General features: G+C 41.1%; 1 protein-coding gene across 1 annotated transcript in view; it reads left to right on the top strand.

Annotated features, from left to right (window-relative positions):
• The window catches only part of Dnajc5b (DnaJ heat shock protein family (Hsp40) member C5 beta), a 207,129-nt gene that overhangs the window by 134,395 nt on the left and 53,765 nt on the right, over nucleotides 1–18,969 (top strand). The window contains exon 2 of the mRNA XM_027932906.2: nucleotides 15,917–16,036. The gene's annotated coding sequence lies outside the window, so the exon portion shown is untranslated. The remainder of the gene's footprint in view (nucleotides 1–15,916; nucleotides 16,037–18,969) is intronic.

Below are 18,969 nucleotides of genomic sequence, written 5' to 3' on the forward strand. Positions count from 1 at the left end.
CTCATGGTTTCTTAACAGTCTTGCTGAGCTGTCTGTGTTCTTTTCAAGTTGAAATACTTTATCTTCATTGTCTGATGTTCTATCTTCTAAGTGTTCTACTCTGCTGATAGTATTCTCAATTGAGTTCTTAAGTTGGTTTATTGCTTCCTGCATTTCTAGGATTTCTGTTTGTTTGTTTTTTATAACCTCTATCTCCCTGTATAGTTGATCTTTTGCTTCTTGGATTTGTTTATGTAATTCATTGTTGAAGTGATCTTTCATTGTCTGATTTTGCTGTCTGATGTCTTCCTTGAGACTCCAGATCATCTGAAGCATGTATGTCCTGAATTCTTTATCTGACATTCCATCTGCTGCAGCTATTACCTCTTCTAAGGTTGAGTTGACCTGCATTGCTTGTGGTCCTTTCTTTCCTTGTCTCTTCATACTGTTCGCGTTCCTTTCTACTTGGTGAAACTGTTGTGCTATTGAATTTTCCCCCTATATATTTATATTGGTCTTGTATAGTTGCAAAGTCTCCCTCGCAGGCACGGGCGGCGGCTCTGCCCCTCCGCCAATTGGGGCAATGTGCCTACCACGCCGGCAGGCCACTGGGCCTGCTCTGCCGGTCGGTAGCAGGTCCGCCTACCTTGCAGGCGCGGGCGGCGGCTCTGTCCCTCTGCGGGCCGCTAGGCTTGTTCTGTCGGTGGTCGCAGTTCTGCCTACTTTGCAGGCGCAGGCAGCGGCACTGCCCCTCTGCAGGCCTCTGGGGCTGTTCTGCCAGTGGGTCGCAGGTCCGCCTACCTTGCAGGCGCGGGGGGCGGGGCGGCTCTACCCTTCCTCAGGCCACTGGGCCTGTTCTGTCTGTTGGTTGCAGGCCTGGCCTGTTCTGATGGTGGTCACAGTTCCGTCTACCTTGCAGGCACGGGGGGAGGGGGCGGCTCTGCCTCTCAGCAGGCTTCTGCTCCTCTTCTGCCGGTGGGTTGCAGGCCCGCCTACCTTGCAGGAGTGATTGGAAGCTCTGCCCCTCTGCGGGCCACTGGGCCTTTTCTATCGGTGGTCACAGTTCCGCCTACCTGGCAGGCGCGGGGGGTGGGGGGTGGCTCTGCCCCTCAGCAGGCCGCTGGGCCTGCTCTGTGGGTGGTCACAGTTCCCTCTACCTTGCCGGCGCAGGGGGAGGGGGCGGCTCTGCCTCTCAGCAGGCCGTTGCTCCTCTTCTGCCGGTGGGTCGCAGGCCCGCCTACCTTGCAGGAGTGATTGGAAGCTCTGTCCCGCCGCGGGCCACTCGGAATGCATTCCCTTTTGTGGGAATCAGTATAAATTGTAAAAATATGTGCACTTTTGTGTCCAGCTTTACTATTTTGTAGAGATGAAGAGGCAAAAGAACTTGAATTGAAACTTGGAGAACAGGATAGAAGTGGTATATATTAGGATCTGGGCAACAGTCAATAATGGACTATTTTGTAGCCAACAGAATGGTCTATGAGGTTTTAAGATTGGGGCATATGTTGAGTTGGAATGAGGGTGCTAAATAATCTGTATATACGAGGGTCACAGGATAGGCACCATCAGGGCTCTGGGTGCTCTGTCCACACTTGTCTGGGAAGAACTTGTCTTAATGCATCCCACAGGTAATCGATGTTGGGCTTCTTGCTTTGCTTAATAGGTTTGCCTTGTGCTTTGAGTTTTGTTCTGTTTTCTTGAGCCAAACCTGCAGTACTAATGGATGCCATATTAATTTTTGAAGCTATTTCTTTCAAAGACTGGGGTCTGGCTTCTTATTGAACAAGACATTCAAATCTTCCAGTTGTTTCTCAGTGAACATAGTTCTTTTTTCCTGAGAATGCTTTTGGTGCTTGTCTTTAAGAAGGTCCCCATAACCTGATGTCTTCTCATTTAGATGTGTTTCTATGTTTGGGCCCAATAATACCTTGCTCACATTTTTTTAACCTTGAAAATGTTTTCTGCTATACTATTTTTATATCACCTCATACAGATCTTCTTTGTTCTTCTTGATGTCTGCAGTGACATATCCTACATTCCTTTCACAAGCCCTCTACAAATGAACATTTAAGTAAAATATGGGTTATAAGTGCTCTCATGTGTCCTTATTCTTGTCTTCAGTCCTCAGCTCCTGAGGGTCTTTCTCTTTCAAATTATTCACCAGTCTCACTGTGGATCGTATTCTCTTTCTGTTTTTTTTTTCTTCACATATCTCTTTTCAAATCAGAAGTCAGAGAACTCCCTCTGCAGCCACCTGAGTTTAGTGCATCCTTCTTCTTCCTCCTTGCGATAGTAGCATCAATTTTTCTGATCAGATCATATTCCTTGAGCAAGAAACCCATCTTTTCTCTAAATCTGTGAAATACACTTTCCAAATTCTGGTTCTTATTCAACTACATGAAGGGTTTACTTATAAATCCCAAAGTGTCACAGCTCCACAGCTAATCAGTGAGTATCTCTTTGTGATTCAGAATTAAGCTCAATGCAACAGGATTTCTTTCCTTCTCAGAGATGAGATTTTCAATGAAGCTGATCAGGATCTCCTTAGACAATAGGACTTTTTAGAACTTTTGGTTGATATGGACCTAGAGCTTACCCATATGCTATAGTCTCTAGAGCACCTACCTATTCAATAAACCTTAATGAATAAACAATTGTGCCCACAATCATCATTCCTGAAGTCTTCATGCTGTTTTTTTCCTAAGAAATTATTGTGGTTTGGATGTGAGATGTCCCCCAAAAGCTCACATGGGAGACAATGAGAGAAGATTAAGAGGAGAAATGATTGGGTTATAAGAGTATTAACCCAATCAGAGAATTAATCCCCTAGTAGGGATTACCTAAAGTGGTAGGGTGTGGCTGGAGGAAGTGGGACTTGGAGGCGTGGTGTTTGGGTATATATTTTGTATTTGGAGAGTAGAACTCTCTCTTTGCTTCCTGATCAACATATGAGCTGCTTCCCTCTGCCACATTCTTCCATAATGTCCTGCCTCATCTTGAGCCCTGAAGAATGGAGCCAGCCTTCTATGGACTAAGACCTCTGAAACTGTGAGCCCTCAGATAAACTTTTCCTCCTTTACATTTGTTTTTGGTCAGGTCCTTTAGTCATAGCAGCAAAAAAGCTAACTAAAACAGACATGTTGAGCATTTATTTAATATTGGCCTTTTGTAGTATAAATTGTAATGGACCTTTTCTTCCTTCCTGTGTGAGTCAGCTTTCTGTTTTGTGACAAAACACCTGAGGGAAAAATTTCAAGGAGGAAAGATTTACTTGGGCTCATGGTTTAAAGAGGTTTCACTCTCATGGTCACTTGGCTCCATAGATCTGGGCCTATGGTAAGGCAGAACGTCATAGGGCAGGTATAGTGGAGCAAAGCTCTTTACCTTATGGCACCTGGAAAGCTGAGAGAGACAAAGAAAGAGAGGAGGGACCAGGGGCAAGAAATATCTTCCCAGGGCACACCCCCAGTGACCTTCCATCAACTAGGTCCCACTTCCTAGAGTTTCCACCACCTCCCAGTAGTCCATTCAATTAGAAACCTAACAATAGACTAATCTATTGATGAGGTTAGAGCCTCATGATCCGATCACTTCCCCAAACCCCACCTCTGAACATGGTTGCATTGGGGACCAAGCCTTTAACACATGAGAATTTGGGGGGGTGTTCCAGCTCCAAACTAGAACATTCTGCCCTTACATAGTACAAATTATAATAGATCCTTTCCTCCTCCCCAACTCAGATTTCAGTTGAAATCTTCATGAGGAGGTGCCTTCTGCCAGCCAGGCCGTCTGAAGGCCTTTGGAGACAGTAGTATTCCTTGCTAGTGTCTATCATCTGGAAGCCAAAGTCATTCACCCCCCCCAAAAAAAAAAATTGAATCCTTTTCCTACATTTTCCTTTCTCTTTCAAATTCATGGCCTATACAAGAAGAGATAAATACCACCAGGAGCCCTCTCTGTTTTATTTCTCCTTATAAATTTAAAGGAATCGAGCTTAAAGATTCTTCTGACTTCATTTCTTCTTTCCTTACAAATCATTTTAAGTCACCCTCATCCAGTTAGGAAGCAGCACATCTCTAGCATGACCAGTCAGGGTGGACTTATCTGTCCCTCTCCTGCCACCACTGCCCCTCCTCCCCTGGCTGGTAAGCGGATGCCCCTCCCCCCATATGGAATGTCTCCTCCTCCTCCTCCTCCTTCTCCTTCAGCGGGTCTTCCCTCTTGTGGCATGTTCTTTCTTTACTAATCTCTTGAGGTTGTTCATAGCTCTTTTTCCTGTGTCTGGAATCTCACTGTTAGTTTCCTCCTGGGTCCATGCTTATAAGAGTCCTTCACCACCTCTGTGAGGTACAGACAGAGGCAGCCATTGAGGTCTTTTCTTCACTCTCTTTAGCAGTCACGTCTGCATTTCTGTGATTTCATCATAGTTAAGGAATGGTAAAACCGTAATACAAATAATACAATTCTTAAACTTTAGAGAGCTATACAAATAGAGAGTAGTCACAAATGAAAATCTAAGATGTCTTTCCCAGAATCAATCTCTCTCTCTCTCTCTCTCTCTCTCTCTCTCTCTCTCTCTCACACACACACACACACACACACACACACACACTTATAAATTCTGGTTTTAGAAGATCAAATTCAAGATCAAGTAAGAACAGCACATTTTAGGCATTTTCACCTGCTTCTTAAACATTGCAATTTTATAACAACTTTACATACAGGCACTACTTCTTGCTTAATTTGCAGATAAGAAAAATAGTAATCATAAAATCTTTTTTTTTTTCCTTTAAACACCTACTGCATTAGTCTTGGCCCTTCAGAGAAACAGAGCTAAACAGATATATGTGTAAAATAAGGAATTGACTCACATGGTTATGGAAGCTGACCAGTCTTAGGATCCATAGCCAAAGACCCAGGGAGAGTGGATATTTCAGTTAGAGACTGAGAGCGGAGGTGGAAATAAAAAACAAACAAACAAAAAGCAATGTCCCGGAGGCAGTCAGGCAGAAAGAAAGGACAATCCCTTCCTTCTCTTACTCAAGGGTTGGTCAGTCCTTCAGTACTACTCAGGGCTTCAGCTGATTGGATGAGGGCCTCTCGCATTAAGGAGGGCCATCTGCTTTACCTAGTCTACTGATTCAAATGTTAGTCTCATCCAAAACACACTCACAGACACACTTAGAATAATGTTTAACTAAATATCTGGGCACCCTGCAGCCCAATCAAATGGACACATAGAATCAACCATCATACCTACTGAATAATTATCTCATCTAATTGCCACAAAGACCCCATGTGAAAAAGAAAAAGTCCATTCCCATTTGCTCACCAGCTGTTTATTTAACAAGTTTTTTTTTTCACAGTTGAGAGATAAGGAAATTATTGTTCAGAAAGTTAAAGTAACTTGTCTAAGGCAATACTATTAGTAAATGGCAGAACCAGGGTTCCAACCCAGGCCTAAATGCCTTAGCTGGGTACTCTTGATCAATGTGGTCAGCACCTTCCATTCTTGGTGCAGTGTTTCCTCCCAAGTCCCTGCGTCTTTTACCTGGATTGGAAGAGAACTGAAGGCTCAAATCTCAGGGACAGCTTTGGGACAAGAGACTCATTCTTATCTTCATGTGTCTGAACTGGTTGGACTTGAGTGCAACTTGGAGCTACATAGAAGGATTCCACTTTCCTTTTTCCTTTGAGGGGGTCCACAGAACATTAATAGTTGCTACAGTTATTGAAATCTGCACACATGTGCTTTGTGTGATTAATAGTGTTCACGACAACTCTGTTCTTCCCACTACCAACTCTGCCTTGGGAGGGAGAGTGTGACAGTGTCAACAAAAGACTGTGAGCCATCCCTTTTTAAACTGCTGTCTTCAGAGTCACCAAGCTTGTCCTAGATTGTCTTAAACATCCCGAGGGGCCAGTCCAGTTCTGTTCCATCCCTCCTTAAAATATGCCCATAAAACCAGCATAAAATGTGCATGAATCAGTAGTTCTACAGGTGTGCGCTGTCTGCTGACTCACGAGTGGAATGGGTCAGGGTTTTCCCTTTATTTGGTTTTCTCCTCATTCATTGTCTAACATGTGGCTGCTCCTCATTTTCCATTTCCATTAGTGTTCTAAGGAATCACTGTCTGGTGGTAAACTTCACCATAAGCTCCTAAGCTTATTTTGTATAAAGGGGACTCCTCTGTCCTTTGGTTCCTGTGGTAGATTCTGGCTGCTCCTGGAGTCCCCTTTATTATGACAACATAAGCGGTTCTTCCAGTGTTACTCAGCTTTGGCAACAGCAAAAGGAAGAATCTGAGACTCAGGAAGATGAGTTCCTTATTCAAGTTCACACAGTTAAAAGCTAAGTCACCCATCTCCAGGTGACTCAGCTCTCCAGGAAGAGCTTCAGGCATAACCCACAGATACAGTTCAACGGAGTGAGGCAGGTCAAAGAGGGAGCCATCTCCAAGGCAGTGTTTGTGGGAAGGCACCCAGGTGGCACCATCCCCATGGGAGGTGAGCATATGTTTCTAATGTCCATTTATATGACCAACAATGAAGGTGAAGCACAAAGAAAGGTATTGGAAGCTGAATGGGGATATAGAAGTTCTTTTATTGACAGAAGCAGATTCCCTCTGGTTTGCATGCTTCAGTGAAAGGACCAGGAAAGAGCTGAGATTCCTATCTGTCTGGAATTGCAGTGACTCACTTGGGGCCTTCATTCCCAGCGGAAGTGGCTTTGGCTCACACCATGTGTTTACAGAAAATCACTCATCAGTCCATTTGCAGCATTGGATCCACCCAGTGGATTCTTCTACATGGCACCTTTGCAGGACTGCACACATGCTTTTGGGTTCTGTGGGCTGATGCTTCCAACTCAGACCTTGGCCTGGCTTTTCAGCTCATGGCTTCTATTGCTTCCTGAGCTGTGAACCTGTGAATCACAGGAATGGAAGGCGGATTGTCTGATTTTCAGCCAAGGACACTTGAGAATACTCTACCAAACAGGTACACAAGGAAACTCAACCCCTGGTGATAGATAACAGTTTTCAAAAGAAAGGAAGATAAAACTTGTGTTTTCAAGACCACTCCACTTTTCCTCTTAAAACATAAGGAGTATATGAACTTCAGGTGCTTGGCCAGTAGCGGAGGCTTTGTTGAGAAGGCAGCACACTTTAAAGGTGTGTAAAGAATTTGAAAGGTGTCAGAGACTTGATGCTTTCCCTGGCACAAAGGTCTCACTGGCGTCCATAACAGATCACACACTTCATGCTTGGCTGGGATTCTCAGACTAGGGGAAAGGCCACAGGGAAGATGAAAATATTAGAGGTGAAATGATTCTCCGCATTAACACAGAAGTTTGGCGGGGAGACCATATATCCAAACCAGAACATTTGGGCAGGGTGAGGCTGGAGTATAAGAATTAATAGGTGGGAAACATCCAGGGATCTGAGTAGGGTAAGGGGTTATACAGAGGAAAGGGTGATGACCTGGAGGGCTTCAGGGGCACCAAAGGTCCCCAGGTTGATGATTGGGATGAGGATGGTTAGAGCAACAAGACAGAATTACCTTGGGAGAAGGTGGGTAAATTGTTAGATCTGTGACTGGCCCTGGAGAGGATGAGAGCCTGTGAGTCACAGGAACATCCAAAGTGAAGACCGAGTGTGTAGCAGGGCTGGAGGAGCAGACTGACGCTGCTTCAGTAATGGAGACCCCGGACACAGATTTTCCTGGATGCATACTAAGATTTAAAATTTGATGTGAATTATATACAAACTGGTCATTTTACACGTAGCTGATCATTCATGCTGGCCAAGGAAATTTTGGCTGTGACCTGTCATTTGGGGAACTCTTCATTGTATCCCCAGAGAGGGAGGAAACATCTCTCTTTGCCTTGGCACCTCAGTAGTATCCGCAGGCATTTATTCATGGTTTGTGAATCAGCTGATGTCTCTGGTGGATTCTTGGTCTTTTGCTGCTATTTGCTACCTGGATCTCTCAGGGTTCTTCTGTCTTAACCCAGCTGGTGAGCAGTTAGATCCGAGGTCTTAGAAGTTCATCAGCTGCTTAGTTTCTCCTTTCGGACAGAAACTTCGAAAACAAGTTTTTAATATCTATGTTTATTTTATAAATATTTATAATAACTATTTTTCTTTGAAAACTTTTAAAATTACTTCACTTTTAATTGACACATAAATGTACATATTTATGGGGTATGGTGTGGTATTTCGCTAACTGTATAGGATAATGATCAAAATCAGATTTTTGTAAAGTTTTAATTCAAATCCTCCAACTGACTTCAATGCACCGCAAAATTCCAGTTTCAGAAGAATAAAACAAAATATATAACAGAGGATTGTGGACGTGGTATGCCCCTCTGGCTGGTTCTGTGAGTGTTTTTCTCAGCAATTCCTGTAACCTCAGGTGGCTGGGGAGAGGCACTGGGGATACAAAAATTCAAGGGTGATTTGAGGTGAGGAGTATTTTGAAGTTGAAAACTCCTGCTTACAGTTCCTCCCTTTTTGAACACCAGAGGGCAACACAATCATATTGAATATTGATATTGAATAGTGGATCTGCCTTGCTATAGGGCTGAAATCTTGGGAACCAATGATGTATATTTAAACAAGTGCTGAATTGAATATCTCTTCATTTGAATATTTTGCTTAGGTATCTAAGAAAGTTACAGAGAAGGCTTTAGGGGCTACTTGCTGGATAACCATGCCAAGGGTCCTGGGGCTGAGAGATTTGTGGGGAAGTGCTTGTCACCATCCTACCCACTCCTGAGATTGTCCTGTTCTAGTCATTTTTTTAGGGGGGATTGGATTGTGTCCCAGGTAGGAGCTACCTTGTTCAGGAATCTAGTTTCTTATTTCTAGGACCAATCCTTTAAACTGACTCCATTAGCTTTTTAGTGTCTGGAAAGGAACCTAAGAGAATGGAAGAGACTAAAAGAAGAGAGGCCTCAGAAGAAGTTTGAGGGATCACAGAGGTCCCTCTGTAATGACAGAGCAGTGGGGCTTCAGTGATGGGGCCAGGTGGCCAGTCTGTGTCTGTGGTCTTGGTAGAGCTATCCACTGACTGCAGAGCATGCATGGTTTCTGGAAACTTCATAAGGCCTCCAGAAGATTTTGGAAGGAGCAAGAGTAGAGCTGTTGAAGGGGCATGGGAGACTTGACAGGGTGTGGAGGGCCCTATTGAAGGGGTGGCTGTGCTTACCTCATGGGGGGGCCCTGAGGCCTCTGAGAAGAGTCTATGTAGGGAAGGAGCCCTGCCTGATGTGGGCAGCACCATGAGATGCCACCAGCATCAGAGCCCATCTGATCTTGCACATCTGGAACCCAAGAACTTGTGTGTGTGTGTGTGTGTGTGTGTGTGTGTGTGTAGAAGAATCTGCACGAGGTGACCCTACTTGTTCTGAAAGGGACCTTTCCATTCTCATTCCCTGCAGATGCAGCTTAGCTTCACCCATACAGTTTTGGGCTCCTTCCACTAACATTCAGAGAGTGATCTTAACAAAGGCATGTTGTTAGTGACAAAGACCTCTTACTCTGTGTTTTAGTCAGCTTTTTCGCTGCTGTGACTAAAGAATCTGACCAGAACAACTGTAAGGAGGAAAAGTTTGAGGGCTCATGGTTTCAGAGGTCTTAGACCATAGAAGGACGGCTCCATTCCTCGGGGCTCAAGGTGAGACTGAACATCACTGGGGGAGAGTGTAGCAGAGGGAAGTAGCTCACATCAGGAAGGAGAGAGAGAGAGAGAGAGAGAGAGAGAGAGAGAGAGAGAGAGAGAGAGAAAGAAAGAGAGAGAGAGATTGACTCCACTTTCCAGATTCAAATATTCATGCAAAGCCACGCCCCAAAACCCATGCAAAGCCACACCCCAATTCCCCTCAGCCACACCCTACTACTTCAATTACTCACTGATTAGGCTAAGACTATAACCCAATCATTTCTCCTCCAAACTTTCTTGCATTGTCTCACATGTGAGCTTTCTGGGGACACCTCACATCCAAACCATAACACTCTGCATTATAGACAGCCTTGCAGATCAAAAGCTATACTAATGGATTGTTTGCAATTTCGTGAGCACTGACTGTTCATTTGAAAGAGAAAACTTGGACAAAACAAGGTAGAAAGTATAAAAGAGTACAAGTTCACTGCCATTATCTTAATGTATCTCTGCAAAGATCCACTGTAGACACTAGAGATTTGTGGAAGGCCATGATCTACTTGATGCAGAGACCAGAAGGCAGAGAACTTGCTTCCCAGACCGGTGATCATTTGTGGGGTCTTGGAACAGCTTCTGGTCACCAATACAGAGGGATTCCTTTTGTCATTTACAATTCTCCCACTTCATTCAGCCTTTTTTTTTTTTTTAATTTAACATGGTTATGGAAGGACAATTTGGTAGCAGAGCACAAGGATTCCAGTTTCAGCTTTTAGTGCCTCAATCTTGATGATCATGCTTGGGAGAAGTCACAAGATAACCTGATGGGTTATTTCTTTGTTAAATGAGAATGAGTGTCATGTCAAATAATATATATGTCTTGTAGAAGACTTAGGTATGATATAAGTGCAGTGTCAATCTCAAGAGGGAAACTTGGCATTGCCTTCTCTTTTACACATGTCTGTTACCTGGGCAGGGCAAGCATCCATTTGAAGGAGACTCCATTAGATTTAAGATGTGAAGATGTATCTTCAGGACTGTCCTATTAAACTACCACCAAATTGGATTGAAACCCACCGTGTTTTGGTTTTTGTATACTCTTGCTTTTGTAGGCTGCTTGGCCACACTCAGATGGCAATTTGCAGAACAGTCTGTTTGTAATGGAAACCCTATTAAAAGATATTTGCCCCAAACAGCGACCTTCCTTATTTTTGTCTTCTTTTTTTAGTTGACTATCATAAGAGACATCTTTAAGCTAATGTGAACAGAGTAGAAGCTATTGGCAAAATCACAGATCAAGGTTCTGTTTACAGACATTTTGTCAAACACATCTGTTGGATCTGAAGTCTCCTTGGTTTATTACAGCAGTTGTTGACCTTAAGTAACAAGGTGTTTAAATTTCACACATGTAAAATACATAGTATGTTTCCTAGCAGGGGATAAGACTCAGTCAACTTTTTTCAGTAACACATCTCTCAGAGCTTTACTTAACCAAATGGATATTGTCCTTGACACTAGAGCTGCAAATTGGACCTCGTTAGAGGACACATTTATTGGTCATTCCTTCTTTAAAGATAGTACTCCAATTTAGAGCTTTAACATATACCACCTATCTCAGTCACAGATTGACAAGCAAGGAAATACAGCAGGGAGAAATCCCTTGGAATTATAAGCTCTTGAAGCACAACTCTGAAATGAGTTTTAGGTACAGAATCAGCCATCTTGGTTTCAAAGTCTGAGTTCATTGTTCACTGGCTGGCAACCCTGGTGTTTCCTTTAATCTCTCCCATTTTATATTCCTCCTTTATAAAGGAGGATACAAAAGCATCCATTTTAGTAGAATAAGTAGGTTTTATTCAGGAACTATTGCAATAGGAGAAAAGAGAACTCCAGCATAGCACTGGAATCCATTCTGAATCCAGTATGAACCAGTTTGAACCAGTCGAGATTTATAGCCCCCAAACAGAACTAAGGTGAGTAGATGGAAATTTACTAAACATAAACACCAGGGATAGGGAAGATTCTGGTTAAATGAACCTTATAAAATTTTTGCTTGTTCAAGGCAGGTCAGGGTAATTGGATACCAAGGGTGGGAGATGAGGAAATGGATGAGATACTGAGGGCTGTCAGAGATTGAGGTAGGAGGGAGATTCTCTCTACACAGCTCTTGCTACAACTGGGTAGCACAGGCCAGATACAGAGAGAAAAGAGGGGAATGAAGTCTAAAGGAAAATCTGACCAATCTTCCATCACGGGAGAGTCTTTGTCAATAGTATTATGAAGTCAATAACATTGTAATATCATTTTGAGACAACTTGGGGTTTAAAGAAAAAGAAATTGATTCATCTTACCACTTTATACTTTTGTATAGGGCTTCAATGAAATAATCTAGTTAAAGTGATAGTTACTGTCATCTTCATCGCCATTATCACCACCATCACCATGACTGTCATCGTTACCACCTCCTCTGGATCCTCCACAACGCCCAATACAGTGCCTTGCAGTACATGATAATAGCGGAACACTTTCCATTTGTTGTATAATTCATTCAAACCATTGATGTATTATAGAGTTGGGATGAAATCTACCCAGATCACATATTCAAATCCTTGAAGCAGGGTACTTTAGTTCTGATTTAGAGAGGCAAGGAGAGAGTAACTTCTTAACAAGTGCCCTAGAAAACAATCTGCATATAAACATTCCTATTATAATGCTTGGCACATCATAGTAGACATTTGATAAAAGGTCTGGCAGACAAAAAGTGCATTTTAAGATAAAAAATGTATTTTATTACAGTTAGGCACAGGATTTGTTGAAAACCTGAGACAGGAATATTGTTTTTGGATACTGCTCCTTGAGTTAAACTATGTAAAAACAAATTTTATTTTGTGTCTAATCACACAGACGCCATTATCTTCAGTAAGTGTTTTCTTAGGAAACCCAGGAATGCAAAATTCCTCCAGAGAGATGCATGGTCAGCAGGTGTTTCCACATTACTTAACTGAAGAACTCTCTGCATCAGATCTCTCTGCTGTGGGTTGAACAGCAGCTCTCAACCCAGGAAGCCCTTTAAAACCTCCCAAGGAGTCTTTAAAAAAAATGCCTAAGCCTAACCCCAATCTGGGTGGGCTTCACACATCAAAATTTTTATCATCTTTCTAAATGATTATAGAGACTTCCAGTCTACTTTTTTCCACTTATTCCTCTATGGTTCTATTCTTTCTATGTATTTATAGACGTGAGTATGTTAAAATTTCATCCCCGTCTCATGAAAATAGAAGACTAATAAAGAAGGGAAGGGTTCAAGACAGAGAGAGGAAGAGAGGGCATGGGAAGTACTAGGAAATTAAACTGACCAAATTATCCTATGTCCGTACAAATAGACCACAATGAATCCCATTTATAATTATAAAGCACTAGTGGAAAAATAATAATAGAAAGGAGATTGGTAGAGCAAGAAAATGGGGGGAGGGAGGAGGGGGGAAGAAAAAGAAGGTACTGGAGAATGAGATTGTTATGTCACTTGCATCTATGAATGTGGCATAATGAACCCCACTGTCATGTATAATAATAATGCACCAATAAAAACAAATTTTAAAAACTTCATCTGCTTTGTAACTTCTCCTTAAAAGAGACATTATTTTTAACTTTGGAAAAATCATAAAACTTAGTAGGAATTAACTGATTTGTTCTCCTGAAATACATAAGCTCTAAATTTTACAGAAAAATCACCAGAGTTATTCTACGGTTATATCTAAGATACTGCTAGAGTGATAAATAACAGCTTTTTCAATTTACATAAAGCATTCATCTGTATTTTTCTTTTCTAAATTCACTTAACACAATGAATCTTGATCAATTTATATATTCCTTTGAAATTTATAAAGTGATAGTATGAGTTTCATTTAATAATAGTATTAATATAGGAGGCGTAGATGTAAGAGGTAATCAAAATTATAACATCGGTAACAAAAAAAATGCCTTTATTCATTATGTTGGACAGTCTTTGAATTAGGATTTATTTGCTGGAGCTATGTATCATGGCACATCCCATCTTCAAAATGAGTGGTATTTGAGCTTGTTGAGGTATGAAATGTAAATTCAAAACTCTGTACCCTAACGCTCTTGTATGTTTGTTTGTGTTGAATATTCAAATAATTCATCTGGTACCATTTCAGATTCTGTGCTAACGTACTAGTCATTTCTTACAATACCCTAACCATGTGTGACAATTGACAGAAGTATATAAAAGTCCTTAAGTGTCCCTAAGGGAACAGTCAAGAGCCCATCAATGAAACAAAAAAGGAAGTTTAGCATTTAATTCCCTCTCACCACCGCTATGGTTCTCATGCCAATTTTCCACCTCAGAGAAGGGCCCCTTTAGTTCAATCATGGAAGATCTTTTGAGTCCTCCTTTTCAAAATGTGAATGGATCATCTCACAACACTTTTACATGTAGTGCATATGATATCAAGGAGTGGTTTATGGGCTTTCCTTGAATCACTTGCTTTTACTAACATCATTTGAAATTCACACCTTCTAAAACATCTCACCTGGCTAAATGGAATATAATTCTACTGATATCTGCTGTATTGTTTGATGGTGTATTAAAAACCATCTATGTATGGGTACATAATAACCTCCCATGTATAACAGCATATGTCAGTGTCCCTTTTATTTCTCGCCTAAGCACCAGGGGCTTTCAATGTTCTCTTGTATCTGCCTGGAATATATTTCCTTCTATCATCAACCTGTTCCTCTAGCTATATTGAGATCTTGGTTGTTTTTGTTCTGAGAAGCTTTGTCTGATCTTCCTCTGTTCACGATACATATATTTTGTAGTTTCACTCCAAAGTTTACTTTTATACTTCCTTGAGTGACTGATTACTCTCTGTCTCTGTTGGAAGGCTGTTAACTCAGCATCTGTGTTTGTGTTTGTTTATCAGTATATATCTAGAGTTCAGTCCAGTGTCTGGCTCCAATAGATGATTAATTGTTGAATGAACAGGTGAATTAGAAACTGTGATTTCTCTTTGCAATAGCTATAGTTTCACTTTACTCAAGAGTTTTGCAATACTTAATTTTTAAAAAGCTAATTGTTTATGCAATACTTTTAAAAATCAGTGGTTTAAGGAGAGTGAATTAATTGTACAAAATTAATAAATTTTTTAAAGTATATGATATTAAACTGAATTTGAAAAATACAAATTGTAATACTTTTTTCTGGTACTGGGGATTGAACCCAGGGCCTTATATGTGCTAGGCAGGCACTGAGCTACATCTCCAGCCATATATATATATAAATATATATATTAATTTTACTTTGAGATAGGTTCTCTCTAAGTCATTGAGGCTGGTCTCAAACTTGAGAAACTCCTGCCTTGGCCTCTTGAGAAGCTGGGATTATAGTCATGTGCCACCTTGCCTGGCTCATAAATTGTAATTTTAATAAAAACTGTAATCTCACTTTATCAATACAGCAACTATTTTCATTTCATTAAAATACACAGTCCTTAAGCTGAATTGATGTCAGAACTTGAGTATTTAAGTCTCATTAGTCTACCCCTCCTCATTTCTGAGGATGGACTGCTTCCTACACTGCTAGAAATCAGGATTTTCAAGAAGAGTTCCTATATCCCTTGGTATCTGAAAAACCAATGCCCTCTAGAGGCGAAAGTGTTGTGCAGTGTTCACATAAAACAGCCTTAGGCCTTGCTATCTGTCTACTAAGCCATACATGAACTCCACCTACAGACTCAGGAGCCACATTCAGAAGTAGCATCCGTCTTATTTAAGACTTTCAGTCAGTAAGATCTTACTTGAAATCATAGGAACTGTTTTCTCATATGACTTTTTACAAGACAGTTTGGCCATCATTTTAACAAGGGATTCAATTACTGTGACTCCATGCCTTCTGAAGAAGATTAGGGTACAATGTACTGATATGAAAATACTTGGATTTATACAGATAGCAATTTACATGTCCCCCCTTCTGAATGTTGCATGGTCTTTCCAGCAATTATAAATCAACTGACAGGGCCTTAGATCAAAACCGAATAAATCAATGAATAAATAAGTAAAGAAAATTTCAAAGACCTAACTCTATAGGTCAAGAGATTAGCTTGTTTTCCTAATGGAAAGTCCTTTTAAGGAGTCAGGCACTGGCTGACAAAGAATGAAGAGTGGGTGTAGTATATATTTTGGTATCTCTAGATGCCTTGTAATACCAAACTGTACCGTCATGCATGTTTTATTCTCTCTTTGTTATGGTTTCCAGAGGGATAACCAATTGGCTGATAGAGTAGCTGCCGAAAAGTAACCTGACTCCACTCTCCTACTGGACTCCTGCTTGGGAATGATGGAAAGGAGCAGCTGTTTGCTCTGAACAGTAGAACAGGTATGGAACAGCTCTTTTCGTGGTTGCCTTCTTTTATTTCTCTGCACGCCTACTTTCAGACTAGTTGAAAACAGCAAGTTGTTCCTGTTGGAGAACAGAATTGGAGTCATAGGAACAGGTACAGTGGGTTATTTGTAACAATTCCAAATTGCCTCATCTTCAGGACTGTTTGTATACATACTAGAGCTAAAAAAATTTTTTTTTTCCAAATTGCATATACGTAATCATGTTGGGGAGAGTGATTACTTTTAACACAGGGTTACCTTTTGGATGTGTTTGGCTTTAAGACAAATTATCTGGATTATGGGGATTTTGCTCCACTAAACAGATTTCTATAAAGGAATTGGAAAAGTAACAATGAAATGGTAACGCATGTTGGTGTCCCCAGTGACAACAGTTGGAAGTGTGTTTGCTGTGTTTAATGAGTTAATAGCCCCTGCCCACATTCATGTTCTCTATTATGAAGGGACCCTGGCAAGAAATGCATAGCTTGATTTTTTTTCCATTTTTCAAAATTCACATAACAGACATAGGTGAAACTTCTTTTGCTTTGAAGGGAAATTTTTATTTCAACATAAAATTGTATAGAAACAGGGGAGCAGCATAGAGCTCAGTAGTGACTATATAGTGGCTAATGCTTTAAGAAATTGTGGTATTAATGGCATTATAATTCAGCTAAAGAGTAATCTAAGCTCAGAAGATAAAGTATCATGTACTGGATGATTAAAATTAAATTACTTAATGACTTTGCATGACAACATTTTCCCCATTGGATGGCTTGTAGATGAAAGACCATGAATAAATAATAAAGACTTGAATTATTAAGAATATTAGAATTCCAAAGACTATAGAAATAGAATGAATCAAGGGTATTTTCTATAAGGAATTAAATAATGTTATGGTTTCATGATTTATATAAGCTTATTTGGGAAGCATTTTTACAAGATGTTTTGACTACTACTCTGTAGTGAGCATCTGAGGTGTAAGATCTTTGTTTTCATACTTTAAGCATTTGAACATATTATTCTATTGAATCTGAAGCCAAATGTCATGTAAATCAATAATATATGAGAAGTCTGGCTTCTAGCTCAACAAGGAGACAGAAAAAGTATGTCGTTGCTACTTGATGCACAAAGCAGCTTTGCAGTCTTTTCCTTTCTGTTGCAGTCTATACAGTCAGCCAACTATTGAGTGAAGAGTGTGTTATTTTCTTCAGTTTCAATATAATGCGAATGGACTTTTTGAAAGAACCTTAATTAAGAGATATTATCTGTCTAAAAAGAAACCTTTGGGGAATAGGGCAGAGTAGACAATAAATACAGTAAGTGCTCCATACCACCCATTGTTAGTATTGATCAATTCACACCACAAAGCAACCAACAGCTACTGGATTTCACTTAGCAGGAATAAATTATAATGTGATTGGAATTGAGAAGAGTTACGAAGGATTGAACCCAGGGGTGTTCAACCACTGAGCCACATCTTCAGCCCTTAGTATTTTTAATTTTGAGACAGGGTCTCACTAAGTTGCTTAGGGCCTCACTAAATTGCTGAGGCTGGCCTTGAACTTGAGATCCTCCTGCCTCAGCCTCCCAAGCCACTGGGATTGTGGGCCTGTGCCACCACACCCAGCGTGTAATTAGATTTTTAAGTGAAGTGATGATTTGAAAAATATATATAAACCAGAGAAATAGCTTGTTACCCTACCATTTTGTGAAACTGAGATGTAGAATCTGCCTTTTCCCCCCATTGGGAAGAGTGTGTAGAAACATGGGCCTAGGGTAGGGAAGCATGAGCCCCAGGATGCTTCCAGGATGATGCTCTAGAAAGGCTTAGGTGTAGCCCCCAACTGAGACTATCTCCCTTGTTCCATACTTGGGATAATTTTGAAGGAGACCGACTTTCAAATGGTAAGCAGCTATATGCTGGTGCTCACCATGGTTCCAGAGAACTTTTCAAGGCTCGGGGTGGGGGAGTGGGGGGGATGCCTTAATCACAATTGGAAAGCAATTCTCCTCTCTAGGAATCTCAGTGTCTTCTTGAAGACTATGAATGCTAATGGCCGACAGTTTTGCTCACAGATCTGAATTCAAGAGGTCCCCTGTGTTAATCTGAGCAAATAATTTTGCTCACAGATATTGGTGAACCTAGTAAAAGTGATACCTAATGCCAAATCTAATATATCTCTTCCCATCACTCCCTAGTCAAAAGGGAAAATAATTAAAAATTAGAAGTTTTGGAATAGAGAAGGAAGAGTGTGTTATTTTCGTAACAGGAACAAGTTTAGCATAGACTAGAAGGCCTCAGGGCTATGGGCAATGTGGTTTTCATAGTCCTGAGAGTTGTCACAAGGCTCCTTAGAGATGCTTCAGGCAGATTTGACCCAGTGGCCAAGAAATCTTCATCCCTATGTGACTTAAAAATTGTACTCTTAGCAGAAGTTTCAAAATTTTTGTGTAACCCATGCATTCTTAACTATCCTCTTTCTTAACTCTCCTTTGGGAACTCTCTTTGTCTACATGTAAGTTCAGTGGCCCCACTGAGGGAGGAAACTTGCACTGTAGCCCTGAGATCCCATTGGACCTTCATGTGCCCCCATCACCCTAGACACAGCAGCAGGGGGCCCCCTTTGACCTGGAGAGAGAAACAGTGCAAGGCTGCTTTGGTTTAGTGTCATCACCATTCAGCTTTCTTGTGAGGATCAAATGAAATTACTGGCTGTGGGAAATGATGAGTATTGTAAAGCATCTTCAAATATTGAGTATTATTCAGTAGGGCACACTAGCAAGAATTTAGGCTTTAGAATTAGGCAGATCTGAATTCAAGAGTTCCCTGTGTTAATCTGAGCCCAATAAGTTTTTTCTTCAGTTGGACTCAATTTCCTCAGTTATAAAATAGGAGAGCAATACATAGGGGCAAATCCCTGTTACCTC

The sequence above is a fragment of the Marmota flaviventris genome, chromosome 15, assembly GCF_047511675.1.
Source record: "Marmota flaviventris isolate mMarFla1 chromosome 15, mMarFla1.hap1, whole genome shotgun sequence".
In the NCBI taxonomy this organism is placed as follows: Eukaryota; Metazoa; Chordata; class Mammalia; order Rodentia; family Sciuridae; genus Marmota; species Marmota flaviventris.